The 16,577-nt window shown below is 36.5% G+C and overlaps 1 protein-coding gene across 3 annotated transcripts in view; it reads right to left on the bottom strand.

Annotated features, from left to right (window-relative positions):
• Positions 1-16,577, bottom strand: part of MACROD2 (mono-ADP ribosylhydrolase 2) — a 1,988,024-nt gene that overhangs the window by 1,678,117 nt on the left and 293,330 nt on the right. The window lies entirely within an intron of this gene.

The following is a 16,577-nucleotide window of genomic DNA, read 5'->3' as shown; positions in this document are numbered from 1 at the left end:
CCAGCATATAGTAAGGTATTATTATTACTAGGATCTATATTTCTGCAGACTAAAAGTCATTACTCAGATCTATGAAAACTCAGATACTCCTTTTTGTCGTATGGAAAGGGATTTCACTGAACATTACAGAAGCTGATGCCTGGCCTACTGGGGAAACCATCAATACTAGAGTTATAAACATGACCTTTATTAAACAGCTAGAAAAGGAAGTGAAATGTACAGATAAACCAGAGATGTCAGTAAATGGGATCTAGAAAATAAACTTCTGCTGGGCATGCACAAAGAAAATAAAAGGTTAAGATGAGCTGTGGACAAAACATAAGAAGCCTAAATGTCAGAAGGATTCATTGGGAAGAAGCATGCATTCCTATCTATGAGCTTTTTTTCCCTACTCCCCATGGTCACTAGACTAGCGATTGGCTCCTTTTTTGGCATCCTGTTCACAAACCCTTGTGGTTTCTAGACAGCTGCTTAGTCTGCTGACCATTCTGACAGAAATGACCTGAGAACAACATCAGCCAGTTAAATTACCCTATGTATCCTTTCCACCTACTGGAGTCACATGCTTTACAGAACTGAAATAGCTGGTATTTAGGAAAAATGAGGGAAGTGCTAACAGCTCCATTTTTGAGGTTTGAGGTTTTATTCTTAAGCATCAGTCATTCAGTTCGGGCCAAAATTTTAATTCACTAAAATTTTATTCAGCAAAACTATATGGATCATCTGTCATGTGTCCAAATCCATACTAGATTTCAAGATAGGGGCTGAGACCTGAGAAGGGGTGTACAAAGCCATGAGAGCACACTCTAGTGGGAAAAACATAGAGATAGAAGAAAAGGGGTCATAGTCTGTTTCCTTGTGTCACAGGGGAACACTGATAACCCTGACAAATGTAGAGGGCTGCAGCGAGGGTATGATTAAGAAGTAGAATCGAAGGTATCTCAGAAACTTTAAAGAATAGTCTAGGGATGGCAAATACTGGAGGCAGTGATCATAACACTATCTTATCAAACCCGATATGACCTCAGAATACTTAATGGTCCTCAGAGGGCCACCAAGAATAGATCAGCCTTGGCACATGAGTACATAAATAGATAGTAGAAATGAGAGGGATTATTATCACTGAACACTGAAAATGTGACTTCAATTTCCTAAATCTCCTCAGTATCACACAGCCCCTGCCAACTAGGAAAGGCTTCTTAGCCCCATATTTCAGATTGTGTTTAGCGGCTTCTGTCCTGTCCAGGAGATATTTTCCTTTTATTGCTTCCCCAATCTGAAGACATCTTCTAGAAATTAAATAATGATTAGTAGATTCTGCTGAGTGTGACCATAAGCTAAGCACCATGCTGAACAGTTGACATACCTGTATCAAACACAGGGACAAACTACAAAATGTAATTTTCAAAGTAGGTATTTCTGAAATGCTTTTCTAAAAGAAATTATGCTTAATTATAACAATAACTAACAGTAAATGAGGACTTTATATTTTGCAACTGGATTTATAACCATGATAATTCATTTGCTCTTTCCAACAACCCCTTGAGGCTGGTGGGATAGCTGTTAATATCCCCAGGAGAGATGAAGTAACTCACCCAAGTTCTTGTTACAAATAGCAGTGCAGGGTATCAAACCCTCTCCCAGATTCTAAATACACTTGACTTGACTTCCAGATGCAAACAAAGTTGAGCAATGAGCCTGAAATTAAATAATTTACTGTCTAATCTCCCTTTCTGAGGTCTGCCTCACCTTTGGTTTTCTTATGTGAACTCTGAAAGAATCCCTTGCAGATACCTACTATATTCTCTTGATCTAATGCAAAAGTTGCTAAGCACTGCTGCAAAATTAAAATCATCTAATGCAAAATTTCCAAGCACCATAACTTAAAACAAAACAAAACAAAAAGCCACAACTCATCTGCAAGGCAATAAGAAGCAGTGGATAAAAACTTGGATTGCTTGGATTCTAGAGCCAGTCAGCCTGGTTATGAAGCCTGATGGCTGTACATAGTGATCTCGGGCAAGTTTTTAACCACTTTGTTCTAGGCTATAATTGGGGGATAATGGTATTAACTACTTCACAGGGGTGTTGAGAGAATTGAATAAATTAATATCAGTAAGTAAAGTGCGTAGAAGAGGACCTGGAACATAATATGTGCTGAATAAGTGAAAATTATACTGAACCAAAAATCTACTATCTTGTAAACTATCCCCAGGAGTAAATTAATCTACTTGAGAAGTTGCATTAACTCCTTTTAAGTCCCCAGAGTGACATTCAGTCTACTATTTATTCCCATGTACTTTACTATTTCTTATATATATAACAACACTTGCCACTTAAAAGTAGACTAAATTGTTATAAAGTATTGTTCCTCTTTGAAACTGATCCTTTGCCTCCATATTTCACTCTGCTTTCACCTCAAACCTGAAATGGTCTTTGCTTTTTAAATAAAATGAACAATTTTGCCCTTTGAAGGGAAGAAATATATTACAGCTGCAAAGATAAGTTAAAAGTTTCAAACAACTACGCCTGGCATCTTTAAGAATAAGACACGTTTAAGCAAAAGAGATGGCTTTGTGTGAGATCAGAGGCAAATCCAAAGTCTTAGCGGGGGACAAAACAGCCTCTTTGGCCATTTCCCAAAATCTCAAGAGCACTGCCTTATTTGCACGTTCATCTGCATGAGTCTTATCAATATCAAAGGTACTCACATATTTACTGTGTGCCTGCCTTTCCTGACAGATGAAGAGAAACTGGCTCTCTGTCCAAGTTCACCAGCAGCTCATCAGTTGTCTGCAACCCGCAGTTCTAAGGATAAGGCAGTGAGAACCACATTTCATGGTTTTATGGGCTACGTTTGGTGACTGAGGTTTGCCCTAAGGAACCCAACATTTAACCTAGAAATATTTGTGAGTAGAATCATTTTCTTTCTTCCTTTTCTTTCATTCTAGAGGTCACTGCCACTAGAAATATGACCAAACTGAGAAAGGAGGAGTAAAACAGACTTTCAACTTCTTTAAGAAATTCTATATTCATAGAATATAGACTATCTATATACACTGTAAAACTTGTTAGTCCTTTCATTTAAATTTTTTATTATATTAGTAAGTGCTCAACATTGAAAAAAGGCAGGAAATAGAGAAAAATACTGAAAAGAAATGAAAAGTTGCCCACTATCTACATTTTGTAAAAAGCACTAAGATGGTTCTGATACACAGAGTTGAGGTTGTTGCTGCTGGTGATTAAAAATGCCAAGAATATCATGTTATCTAATAGGTCAGTAGACTCCTATTGTGGCAAACTATATTCCTCAAAGATGACTGCAACAGTATCTCCTGGTCTTCTTAGTCTTCTTACAATGTGACTTTGACACTCCTCCCATGGAGAGGTGGGTGTCTGTGTTCCCTCCGCTTAAATCTGGATGGATTTGTGACTAATGGAAATAACGTAAGTAAGTGACTACCGAGGACAAGTTATAAAAATGTGATGGACTTCTCCCTGTTTCTTTTGAGATGTTCACTCTTAGAACCCAGCCATCATGCCATGAGGAAGCCTAAGCAGCCCGTGAAGAGGCCAACTTGGAGAGTACAGAGGTACCCAGTACACAGCCCTGGCTGAGCTCTAAGAAGTCAGCATCAACTGTGTGAGTCAACCAACTCGAAAGTAGATCCTCCAGCCCCCAGGTCAGCCACCCCAGCTGATGCCATGTAAGAAGAGATGATGTGTAACTATTGAGATTTGTGCACAAAATACATCTTTGGTTTTATTTTAAGGGCACTAAGTTTCGGGGTGGTTTGTTATGAGGCAACAGATAATTACTTAAACTAATAGTAAGAGCGACTACAACTGAAATGGTAAGCATTTATCATGCGGCAACACTGTAAAATGGTTCTAGACGTTGTATCTCAGTTAATTCTCACAATAACCCTTATGGCATAGAGAGTATTATTAGTCCCGATTTATATATGGGGATATTCAAAAACACACACAGGTTAAGTAATTCATCCACAATTTCATTCACTCAGTTAGCAAGTAGAACTGGGCTATGAACCAGGAGGTCTGGCTACAAAGCCAATGCCCTTAACCACAACACTGAGCAGTGGGAGAACATTCCACTTAATTAAGGCCCAATTGTTGTTTCTGAAGTGCAGCTCTGTCAGGATCTGCTTCCCCAAGCCCTGCTCAGCCACATTCCTCTCTTCCTAATGAGAAAGATACACAACCAGATGGACTACTCCCTCCCAACACTGAGGTTCAGACAGATTGAGTTACTAGCTTAAGCTTAAGCTACATCCCCATGCTGGGGATCCAAAGCCAGGTCTGTCTGACACCAAACTTATGCTCTTTCTATTGTTCTATGGTACCCATTGGGCTAATGGATGACTGCAGTAGATGGGTAATAAAAATTATAGATAATTCAAGTTAATTATCTTTAACTAATACATTGATGCACATGGGAAGAGAACTGTTTTCCAAATCATATTTTCCCAAGGACAATGAAATAAATGTTCTAATTTTTGACACACAGCTATGAGGCAAGGGTATTTATGAATGAAAAATTATTGTTCATATACAGCAACATTTCACAAACTTTTGGTTTCAGGACTCCTTTATATCCTTAAAAATTATTGAGTACACCAAAGAGCTTCTATTTATGTGGATTATATTTTTCAATGTTTAATATGTTACTGGTTAAAACAGAATTTTTAAAAAATACTTATAAATTCATTTAGAAATAAGAATAAACCTAATATACATTTACATAAATAGCATATTTTGTGAGAAAAAAAGCTATTTTCCAACAAACAAAAAGTCTTATTCAGAAAAATAGCACTGTTTACAGTCCTGCAAATCATTTTAATGTTTGATGTAAGAAGAGATAACTGGGTCCCCATCTCTGCTTTGGCATTTCCAATTTGCTGTGGTATCACAGGTCATGCAGCCTCTTTAAGACTCCACTTTACTTGTATAAAAGAATGAGTGAAAAAGGCAAATAACATTTTAATACCATCATAAAAGCACTTTTAATCTTACAGACCCTGTGGAAGAGTCCTCACATTACTTTAAAAATTGTTAGTATACAGTATACAAAAGGTTGTTAACCAATTAAAATTCAATAAGAAAAAGAACAGAATAATATTTATATGACCTTAATGTAGAAAATGATTCTTTGAACTAGACACAAAAAGTACAAACCTTTAAGTTACAAAAACGTATTTTTTAAATTAAAAGTTAAAAGACAAGCCATACATTGGCAGAAGGCACCTCCAACACAACTTTACAGACAAATAATTATTATTCAGAATATATTTTTTAAATTGCTACAAATCAATAAGAAAAACGCAAATGTCTCCGGAGAAATCAAGGCAAAGAAACATAAATAAGGCATTTCACAGAAGAGAAAACCCAGAAGGCCTGTAAGTGTCTGAAAAGGTATGCAACCCACCAGAAGCCAATAAATGCCAAGAATACAACAAAGAGTACTATTTTGTGCTCATTAGATTGGCAAAAACAAACAAAAGCCCTGACAATCAAGGACTCGTGTACTACTGATGGGAATGTAGCAGCTACTTTGGGAATACAGCAGACACTGCTTATTGCCTACTTGTAACCCACCTTTCCCCATCTTCCTTCCTAACAGCATGTTTTGTTCAGGTATCTCCTTCCTCCTGATAACATTCTTCGAGGTAAACTGGCCCTATCCCCACCCAGTCATCATGGTCTTATCTAACCTTATAAGTAATAAACTTAGGGTGTGATTCAGTTTTAGCCAATAAGATACGAAAGAAAGCCAGGTGGAGGAAGTTTCTAGGAAAAGTTTCCCTGCCCTTCAAAAGAAACAAAGAGATACAATAACTTTGGCCATTGTTTTGTCTGCATTTGATTCCTTGCAACCATGAGGACAGCAAGCCATTGAGTCAATGAATAAACCAAGTCTAGACCACCTCTACCTCTGGACTTCTTGGTATGTGAGGTAATAAATTTCTTTATTTTAGCCACTTTGAACTCTATTGTCTGTTATTTGCAGCTGAAAGCACGCTAACAAAGAGAAGAATTTTGCAGTATCTAGTACAGTGAGCTATACCTATAGTCATACCCTAAGACCCAGAAATTCCATTTCTAGGTACATAAGCTGGAGAAGCTCACCCATGCAGAGGAGGAGATATGTAAAAGAATGTTCCTTGTAGTCTTATTTGTACAGAGGGACAACTGAACGCAAGTTTGCAGCTTATTAATGATAATTATCATTAAAATAAGTATTAATTTTTATAACAGGTAGGTAATTATTAATACTAATGTATTTTTAATCCCTTTTTCTGTCCTTTCTGGAAAGAGGATGTCACTATTTTGAATTATGAGATCGAAGCCACCCACTATAAGGCAACAAACTAGAAGAATCCCAGGTCACTGACTGTGTGGAGGGCCATGCTCACCCTGGACTACCTATCTGGACTTTTTCACAAGTGGCAAATCAACTTCCATGTTAAGTCACTCTTAAGTTTTTAGGGCTCACAGCTGACCCTAATTTTAATTAAACAAATAAGAAAACATAGACTGAAAACACACCACCAAATTCGCCATGGTGGATGCTTCTGGGGAAGGAAAGAGGTAAGTAGATGAGAGAGAAAATGAAGGATATTTCAACTTTACAATATTCTTATATTCTATTTTGAATTAAGGATCTAAAGCAATAAATAATTAAAATAAATGAAATGTTAACCTCTGTTAATTCTAGGTGGTGCATATTCTATTTCATTATTCTCTGTACTTCTCTGTGTTTGACTTCTCAAAAAAAAGGATGACAGACAAAATTACCCCCCCCAAGAAAAAGAGGAAGGAGGGAGGAAATGAAGTAAAAGAACATGCCCTCTCACCCAAAAAGAAAGAAAATGCGCTCCTTCTACATATACAAATTTAAACAATATCAAGACCAAATTTATCTCCTATTAAAATGAAGATCAGCACTACCCAAAGTTGTTGAGGGTGCAGGGATTGGGAGAATACATCCTTTCTGGAGGGCAATCTTGTAATCACAGCAAATTCATTTAAAAAGTGTCAGCTCCATGAAGCATCAATTTTACCTAAAATAAGTTATCTTAATAAATTTGAGCACAAAGATTTCATTGGAAGCATTTTCCTCATAATTTTGCTTATAATCTGGAAAAATTGAAAAGCATGCAAATGCTGGGAGAGACAGGCTAGTAGTCATGGTGGTTGCTATCTCTGCAAACGATGGCATACTATATAATGGCTCCCATTATAACTGATGATATCCAGGCACATTTGATAGTGCAGAGACAAGTTCACAATTTTCTTAAGTGAAAAGAAGTTATAATAATAAGTACAAAAGCAATATGTACAATACATGTTTTCTGAATTTAATTTGTTTATATATAGATAGAAGTTATGAAAATCTTAAAGGCTTTATTTTTATTTTCCTCTTATTATCATTCTTTTTTAACTTTCTACAACTTAACAGTGTCATTTAATGGCTGTAAACTATAAAGTGAATTGGAACAGTTGATTGCAACAAGTGTGATGAAAATAGGCAGTAGTGGTCAATTCATTTCTTACCATTAAGACATGGATAACTGGGTCCTAACAGCATAGTATTTGGAGTCATTTTGCCTCCTCTCAGACAACATGCATTTATTTTTAAATAAGATTGTAAGCATCCCATATTAGAGATACTGAGGGAAAAAATACAATTGGGGCATAATTCCACCAAAATCAGTCCTTGAGACTAACAGGACAATTAGTGGTTTTCTTTAACTGATGAGTGAAGAAACGTGTTCAGTTGTTTACTAATGAAGGATGCTGTTCATAAAGGATAAGTCAAAGGCAGGAATGAGGCTCAAAAGAGCCAAGTGTAAACAGAAATGCCTGTTAGGATTCTGGCACATTACATGGTAGATGACATATTCTGAACTGGTATAACTTTTCTCTGAACGCTTTCTTTTAGGTACTTTCTGTTACAAATTACAATGAACCCTTAATGCCACAGTACTTTTATTCCATGTTCTAAGACCTATATATTTGTTCCGGATGCATATTTTGGATGACTCCATTGCCTCCACTAACATTACAGTGTTAGACTAGATGTTAATCTGGATACAAACCAGAAGGCTCTGAGAGCTGCCCCATATTCCTAATGGACATGTGGATGATTTACTGTGACTTGTGGGCTCATGCACACACACCCATTTAATGGGCATGGCTTAGTTAGGCCATTCTAGCTTTCTCAGCAAGTGTCAGCTTTCACCATCCTAAAGTAGATGGTTTCCTTTCCATATAGAGAAGACCCTTCCTCGTACAGGGATTACATTCCTGGATGCAGAACAGATAATAACTCAGGAATCCCATGGACTCTATTGTAAATTTACAATGAAAAGCTTTTGGAAAACCTCAATGGTGTTTCCTGGAAGGACCTAAGAATGGTACGAGCAGAGTCAGGTCATAGTCCTTAAAAGCCCAAATTAGTACCAAATCTCCATTTTTGACTACCCTTTTCCCTCCTGTGCAACCAAATTTTAGGATTTTAGTCTACACTTAGCTTTCCACCAGTCTTTTCATAATATCACCATTATTGGAATACTAGTCTCACTACATTGATACTGTTACTTTGCTCAAATCTATGAACTTCTCTTTTCTTCCTTACTGGCCTCTGTAATTCAGCAACCTCTTCTATTCCTCCCCAAAATTCATGACAAGAATGGGTGAAGGGAACGTGCATCGTGAATGTTCTCAGACAATTTCTTCTGTCTTCCTTGCTCGCAATTACCACCATAGTAACTGGTAAAGACTTCAAAATCCACCTACTGTGGCTCTCCCTTCCTCTCAAATTGTTGCTATTTTAGAAGCTTTGGTTCTTTCCTTAATGTCCCTTCAAAAACTTTCCCTCTTTAACTGCTGTTAAAATCTCATTTCAAATACAGTTTTGTAGCCCAGAGTACATTGCTTAAATTGCTCCTGACCTTCTCAACCATGGACTAAGGTCAGGTTTCTTTGTTCTTTGGGATTGCTTAGGAGCCAGTACCTAGCTGTCATGAGATGGTTTCGGCCCACCTATAATCTATGTATTAGTGGATAGAGCAACTTTAGAAGGTTGGTTAGAGAGTCTTTGGAAAACAGAGAACGAGTCAACATGACCAGACTTATAGCACATACCTTATTATCATCTTCAGAGTACCCAGAACAAGTTCCTGCATCTGCTATGCGATTATTAGATTATCAGCTGCATTAGAATGGAGATGGTAATATTTTATTTTGTTCGGTCAAGAAGACAAGAAATAAATATGATTTAAAAGTTCCTTAAGACTATTTTTGTTTAGTCAAGAATATAGGATATAAATATGATACAAAACATCTTTATAATTACTTAATATTTATAATAATTTATTTCAATATTTATAATATTTCTACTTCTTGCCAGAAAGCTACGTCTACTTTCTATCTGAAAGCCATGTCTACTTTCTTTTAGAAAACTAAACTGGAAACACATAAGATACAACATAATTTTCTCTAACTTCTTTCAAGGATAGAAAGATTTGCTTACAAGGAACAAGTAATAACAGCAATGCCAACAACAATAATGATGATAATATTGATAACTTAATTACAGTGTACAAAATATGGATAAAGCTCTTAGCTTTTACTGCACTTAAAATTCTAAAGTAAAAATAAAGCAAATATAAAAAGATGTAAACCCTACTTCCAAAAAATTTATTTAAAAAACAATGTTAACCTAGGATTTTTTGACAACAAACCTGTCATTTACACTTTACTTGTTCTTTTCCCTTCTTTTGTCAGCCAATAAGCTTTGCTCTTTGTCAATAAGATGTGATCTGATAAGCTTATTTCTGACTTGCCCCAGGGAAGCAGGGGAGGACTTCAGAGAGACATGCCTGTTCCCCGGGCTAGTGAAGGAAACAAAGAGGAGCTGCTTGGGAAGTGACTCAAATAGTTTCTGTATTGCTTCTATGTAAACATGAGAATTAAACTACCAAAAAGCTTCCTCCCAAACAAAAATTACTCATTTTTAAAAGTAACACTTTGTTAATCATATTTCAATTCTATCCTCATTAAAAAAAATTTATTAAGAATAAAAGCTCATTAAAACATAAATAAATATTGGCAATATTTGTGCACTTTTAATAAAACTTGTCAAGTCTAGATCTTAATTTTTAAACACATATGAAACCTAGTGAAGTATTTGTAAATTTGTAGCACTAATACATTTTAAATATCAAACAAAAGGAACAAAAGTTTAACTAATGAAAGAATTATAAAATGCTTTTAAATTCCCCAAATTTAAGGTTAATCACTTAGAATATGAAGGAAGTGAAGCAGAGGGGACTACAGACATACTTTAATCTATCTATAACATATTTGTCATAAATCACAGTCAGGAAATTTAAATAGATTTATATTTTAAAGAATTTCCCATGATAATTTTTAACTATTTTTATTTGGACTAGATGGTATTGCGAAACATTCACTTAGTCCAAATCTAATCAACCGATAATAATTTATCCCTTAAAAAATCTTGCAGTAATCAATACATGCCAGTTTTTAAGGGAAAAGTACTAATTGTAGTACATCTGCTTCTCCCAGAAGTACCAATGAGGGACGGTTTCCATAGTCATTTATAAACAGATATAATATAAAACAGTTTTTGATTCTACTTTAAACATGTTTCTTTCAACATTAAACATGTTTATGTACCTAAGTAATCTGGACTGCACTGAAATAGCAATCCTAAAAGAGTTAATCTCAAATACAAGGAGAATACAGAGCTGGTTTGGAAATAAGGTAAGTCTGACAACAATTTCAGGAAATCTTCCTCTCAGAAAGTCTATTTGTGTACCTAAAATTAGCACCAATACTCCAGAAACAGTGAAACAATAAGATGGTTTGCAAGTGACGACAACTTTGGCTGAGATTAACAGCAAGCTATGTAGATAGAATCATGTGGCTTTGGAGCAATCCACTTGTATGATATCTAGTAAATACATATCTCAATGATCAGACATATATTGATCTGCTCTTAATAACTGTAAGCCATTCCTCCAAAGCTATGCTTTATACTAATCATTTTCAAGAATAAGGAATTTGTCCTTTGATTTGTAATTAAGTCTCAGAACAAGCCTTAGATACTGTTATCTCAAGGTCTGAGCATCCAGGACAGTAAGCAGAAGCATTTCTCAAATTGTTTCATTTCCAAAGATAAACTGTTAAAACACATAGCTTAGTTTAACATTAGTGGATTGTGCCTTTTGAAATGATCCTGGCCCTACTCATCACTATGAAGATAAAAAGCAACTATCTACAAGTTTTAGCTTTGTCTTGGTAAGTGCTTTCTCAGATTTAATGAGCTCTTACAATGCACCACTTTACTGAAGTCCATAATAGCAAAACGAGGTGGGTCCCATGTCTCCATCTTCATAAATGAGAGAACTGAGGCTCAGAGAACTGAAGTTCTTTTCCCAGGGCCACACACAGAGTATCAGAGGGAGAATTCACTCTCTGCTTGCTTGAAGTTTGCTTTTTCCAAGGTCCATTTTAAAAGTCTCTTTTTGCATTTTAAAACAAAGTGAGAAGGGTGACAGGGCATTAGGGAGTGGGAAGGGGTTAAGGACACAGCCTACATCAGCTGGAGTTGGATCATGCATCATGTGCATGGCCAGACATGAAAGCAGAGAAAAGGGAAGAAAGTAGGAATCAGCGGGCTTTCCATTTTGCACTAGCCAGCTGTCTCAGCCCATCAGTTGTGGCCAGGTACTAACCCTGTTCTGAACCACAATTTCTCCTCTCTTTCCTGGGAGGCCAAAGGGCTGCTTTTTCCTCAGTTTAAAAAAAAATCATCTTTATCCCAATCTCAAAAGTGTAATAAGAGTCTAACTTGGATGCTGGGGAAAATAAGGGTGTATCAGAGAGGGTGGGCAGACAAGCAGGCAGGGAAATAACAACCTGATTTTTTCTCTTTGATTTCTGTTTCAAGTCCTGTAATGACAGATCTCACAGTGCAGTATGTTTTGGAAATATACTTAAAAGGGATATGTGATTATTTTTAGGTACATTTTAAGTGTTGACTAATAAAAGGCAAATATCAGAAGAACAGTTTAATATAGCATTTTTAAAACCATTCAGTATTCTAAGGCATCTATGACCTGCTATAATCTAATTATTTCTCCAACACACTTTGGAATTGTCCCGAAAGATGTGGTACAGTTTCTAACTGGTGCATTAAGCATCTGGCCTGACTTCACAGAATTACAGATAGCTGAATATGTACTCTCTCTATATTTTATTAACATCCCAGAGGTTCATGTTAAGATGTAGTACTGATGTGCCCTAACTTGCATCACTATCTGTTGACAGAAAAAACTGGGCTAGACTTGAGAGGGTCTACAAATAGAAAAATCTTTTAAAGATGTTTTGGCAATTTAAACAAGACTTTGGCTTAAAAAAAAAAAACGAAAGAAAATAAAAAGAGCAGCTTCAAGTTTACAAATTTATAAAACATGCCCAAGTTTCAGCATGCCAAATCCTCTAAAAATGAGCTAATCTCCAGCATCCATTCCTTCCTTCTCAAACTAACAGTGTCCAATTTTCCTTCGGATCACACCCTGGCCTCCATTCTCAGCCGTGTGTCTGAATGGGGTTGACCCTACCTACACCTCTTACAGGGGGCTTAAGCTCATCAATATATCTCTCCATCTTCCTGTAATAGGTTCAGGAATGAGCATGTGATCCAGACTAAACAAATGAGAAAGAGTGAATCATACATCTGTGCATGTGTAGGAGCTTCTGGAGGTGACCTCTCTTCTCCTGAACACTGCAATATGGGAATGTGATACATGGAACTGTCACTGCCTAAGGGAAACGCCTGGAGCTGCCAAGGATCCGTTGTACATGATCTAAGGAGACTGCCAACACTCCTTTGCCAACACTGGAAAAGCCAGAGTCAGAGAGAAACTGTTTTTTGTTGACATACTTTAAGCCACTATATCAAGCTTTACCTGAAGCCAGCCAGACCATACATTTGAACTTCTCAGTTACATGAACCAATAGATTTCCAATTGTTGATTAGATAGTAAGGCTTGAGCTTTCAATCACTTGCAACCAAAAAATTCTCAACTGATAATAAGCCCAAGGCATTTAATATACCAAAAGCCTGAGCTGCTTTTGTTGGTTGGTTTGTTTCTCAGACAACTTTGAAGACGTTATTCTCAGGAAGAGTGGTGAGGGGAAGAAAAATCATCAAGGATGTGTCTTTCTAAAACCTAAGAGAACTTCAATACTTTCTAAGATTAAATTTCCAATATCATAATTGGAGGTGGTCTGGGGGTCATCTAGTCCTACTAGCTTCTTTTACAGGGAAGTTTAACAAATTTGTGTACAATGAATGAGTGAATGAGGAAGCTTAAGTTTAGGCAGGTTGGAAGACCTGATTTAAATTGTTCCATTTCAGCTGGGACTTGTTTATAAAAGAGGTTTAGTGGTGGTTGTTGTTTTCACTTGGATACACAAGTAAACAGTAAAGCCTGGGAAACCTGATTCCAAATCCAACCTCCCCTGTCCTCCATCAGGGAGCATCTCTTACCCTCTCACAAAAACAGAAAAACACAAAGTTCTTTGATATGGCCAGTTTAGATAGTCTTAGAATTTTAAAATTGGAATATGCTAGTGGAGTTCATTTTCCGGCCAGTTCTTTACCCTCTGAAATGTATTTTCTCATGTACAGTGTTAGATTCACAGGCTAGCCCACAAAACAGAGCAAAATGCAAAAAAACGACAAATGCCTTTTGAATCCAAAACATCTACTAGAACTCAACTAAGTTCTAAATCCTGAGAACATGGGACCATGAAATGCATGAAGACAACAGAAAAAAAATTAAACAAGAAAATATCCTATTTGCCTACCTCCTCCCTCATTTCCTGGCTATTGAACAAGAGTGTGAAAAAATCTGTCACTGGTCCTCTCTGACCTCCCTTTGTGCATTCTTCTACCACTTCTTAATGTCTCCTTTTTTCAAGTGCTCAGATGCCCTCATCTTAATAGAGACAGTTACCATTCCTTTGGTGCTTACTACGAGTCAGGTACTGAGCTAACAATTTCAGAAATATTTAGTCATTTGTCTAGAGTCATGTGGCAAAGTCAAGATGGAGCCCGGGTATGCTAGACTGTGAAGGACATGCTCTTAAACATTAGTCTACACAGGTGGGTTCATTAGTCTACACAGGTGGGTTCCTCCACTCAGAGCTGAGTTCTCTCTGCTGTAAGAATCAGGCCCCCCATTCCTATCACAGCCTAAAGGGCTTCTCACTGAAAACTGTCTGCCTTCCTTCCCCTCCTACCAGGACAGCCATCCCCTTATTGTAGGTAATCTCCCTTAGGTAACAAAGGAGGAAAGCTATCTGAATTAACTCAGGGTAACTCAATCTTTTCAGAGGCAGTCCATTTTATTGCAAAAAAAATGTACATATTATTATAAGTTCGCCTCCAACTGGCAGAATTTCAGACAGCTGATAAGAGCAAGAGGTAAAAACAAGAACAAAAACAAAAACAAATGGAAGCAGCAAAAGAGTATATATTTTTGGACAGGGTGGGCTGATAGGAGCTATCTCAAGAGTTTGCCTCCAAAGTTGGCACCTCTAGTACAGATCACATTTTTCATAATCTCTTGCCTTCTTCTACATTTTAATCCACAACTTAAAAAAAAAAAAAAGAAAGAAAGAAAGCAACAATACATAATTGGCATTCAGTAAGTTCCTGCTGCCTTTATTTGCCATGTGGTGAAACCAAACCCCAGAGCAGATAATATGAAGTCATGGCAGGCTAGGGAATGGAAACCTCAGAACTCCTAACTCCCAGGCCAATATACCTTCTTTTAGATACTGATAACCAAAATTGTCCATTTATCTTTCTTTTCTGTTTAAGGTCTGCCTGAATGGAGACAAAACTGATTAAATATTGATATAAGCCCATAGGAATTTGGCCAGGCAAAAAGTTCTTTTTAAATATAATCAACTCCCAACTGAAAATAGCTTCTAGAAAGAATGCTTTCATAAAACAATTTAATCCATGTGTTTATTTTGCAGTAACAGGAAGAAAATCCACCCTTTAACTGAGAGATTACCTGTTCGTCCCACCGCCCTTTCCTCCAAAACTCCAGCAGCTGCATCTCAGTTCAACTTTTGCTACCTAACATTTCTAAGAAGTTGGCTTTTCAACAGATGTTAGAATTCTAAAACTCCTGTATTTAATGGGTCCACCCTTAGAGGCCAATAAAAGTGCAATCATAGAACAATAGGGGTCAGTATACCTCTTATCAAGAGTTCACCTTCTACTGTGATATCATTCATTCTTGGAGAGGAACTCAGAAGGTCAAACTGCTATCAGAGAAGCATGTAAATAGATAAACTAAATGAAGCTAATGAAGAGACCATAATCAAATACTCCTGGTAAAGACAATTAGCTGGCCTCCTTCAGAAACAAACACTCAGAAACTTTTTAAAAGCACAAAGGAGAATGCTGTGAACCTCTAAGAATAAAACAAATAACATTAGTTTAAGGAAATTGCCCTCCAGGTAAATATAAAAGCAAAATTCTTCCCAATAATATTAAAAAGTGAAACACACTTAGTGAAAAACTTATGAGCCTAAAGCATTTGTTGACCGAATAGCAGAAACCAGTCTATGAAAATCATAATTGAAAATAAAGTCTATAATTCTGCTAATTAGACACAGACACTATAAATGTCTGTGTTTTCCACTGTCCAGTGTTTATTCATATACATAAATTAAAATACAATAACTTAAATACAAGCCAAACTACCCCTGAACAGTTTCTTTCTTCTTAAGATGTTTGTATCTTAACTCATGTTTAGAGCAAAAACGTATCAAAAAGGAAAATACTCTATTTAATTTTTCAAAAACTTTATTTTAGGGAGGATGCCTTAAATACGAAAAATCTACTATCTACTAGGTTCTAAAGAAGATGGACAAATAGTGGGAATATATGAAAAATACTTTCACTTCTTAAAACAAATACATATAAAACAATAACTTATTACCTCCAGGAAAAAGAACTGGTTACCTTTTTTTTTTTTTTTAACATTTTCGCATTCCTGTTCCCTTCCCTTAAATAAATCAGTTATTTATTTGAACCTGCTTTCTGTTCATTTCTCAAATAAATATTCACTGCTGGGGTTACTAGCCTTCACAATTATAACATTATTGTAACCAGTCAAAAATGAAAATAATATGATTTTGCTTAACTTCTTTTTAATACAGATGGCTTAAAAATAAAAAGAACCAGTGTCTTTCTATTGTAATCTTATAAATAGCCTTCTAACAGTCTTGTATTTCTTATAAGCTTGCTACCACTCCCCTGTTGTAGTAAACTTCAGAAAAGGTTGCGATTCCAAAGGGCTGCCTACCAACCGAATGGCATCCTGGCCTCGGCAGGCTGAGAGCCTCATTCTGGCTGCTCTCACTCCCTCTAGCGATGGCAAAGCTAATCTGTCTGATCACCCAGTTACCTCACTGAACGAGAGCTTGGCGAAGTCCTG

This window comes from Mesoplodon bidens, assembly GCF_964165515.1.
Source record: "Mesoplodon bidens genome assembly, chromosome: 15".
NCBI lineage: Eukaryota > Metazoa > Chordata > Mammalia > Artiodactyla > Ziphiidae > Mesoplodon > Mesoplodon bidens.
Note: the sequence above shows the minus strand (reverse complement) of the source record. Positions and strands in the feature narration are given on the sequence as shown.